The sequence below is a fragment of the Bos grunniens genome, chromosome 1 (genome assembly GCF_055505025.1).
Source record: "Bos grunniens cultivar Pamir isolate PY7600 chromosome 1, Bosgru_T2T1.0, whole genome shotgun sequence".
NCBI classification, from domain to species: domain Eukaryota; kingdom Metazoa; phylum Chordata; class Mammalia; order Artiodactyla; family Bovidae; genus Bos; species Bos grunniens.
In genome coordinates, this window is record NC_141165.1 from 102118060 (window position 1) to 102119061 (window position 1002).

At 29.2% G+C, this 1002-nt stretch overlaps 1 non-coding gene across 1 annotated transcript; it reads right to left on the reverse strand.

The window, feature by feature from the left end:
* Positions 1-486: 486 nt before the first annotated feature.
* On the reverse strand, positions 487-592 carry LOC147380027 (U6 spliceosomal RNA). Its single transcript, XR_015135487.1, has one exon. It is a non-coding gene; the product is annotated as a U6 spliceosomal RNA (small nuclear RNA).
* Between the last annotated feature and the right edge of the window lie 410 nt (positions 593-1002).

Consider the following 1002-nt stretch of genomic DNA (forward strand, 5'->3'; position numbering starts at 1 on the left):
ATAACTTGATATTTTCATAAGGAAGTTTATCCAGCATAAAAATATACAGAATTGCCTAATAAAGAAAAAAATTAGACCAAAAGTGTAGATTAAAAAAAGGAGCAAATTTTAACAACACATATAACAAGAAAAAAGAATATAAGCTACATCTCTAAGTAATATGACAAATCCTTATGTTAGCATACTCTTTTGTTAAATTTCAATAAAAAGAGAGTCAGTCAGTGCATATCATTGTTCACAGGTTTTTTTTTTCCTTTTCCACTAGCTTTTATTAATAAAAGAATCACAATTAGGTCATAAATAAACAGGTAAATTATTAATTACATGATTTGAGGTTTAGGATGAAAACTTGTAAAAATTAGTTTGATATACAGCAAAGTTATACAACACACTAAAATCAACCATTTAATATTTTTGCCTTGTGTGAACTGCCCATAATGAAATAGGAACAAACTTTTTAAGGATGGAATACACAATTAAAAAAATATGTATATGGGATGCTTCTTGAATTTGCATGTCATCCTTACGCAGGAGCCATGCTAATCTTCTCTGTATCATTCCAATTTTAGTATATGTGCTGCTGAAGTCTTACAAGTTTTACAGTTCTCAAAATAAAACATATATAGTCACCTGGATTCATTCTATAAATGTTTTATTTTTAAGATACATTCTCAGACTTAATAAAAATATCATTTTGTTTATTGTTATCATTATTATCCCTCAAATTTCCTGTTCCACTCACAAGCTATGGTATTTGTATAGAAGCTGAGAAAGTATCCATCTGTTGGTTTTTCTATCTTGGTTGACATTTGAGGTCTTTCTCATATTGCTAGTCTGTAAGTATGTCCAAGATAATATTGAGCTATCATAGCAGGGGAAGGTCAGATTCATTTATTTTATTGCATACAAAAACAGAGCAAAATTCTTTTAGTTAAAGTTTGCCTATAAATGCACAACCAAAATTTATTCCAAGGGAGACGGCCATTCAAGTATGAGTCTGAC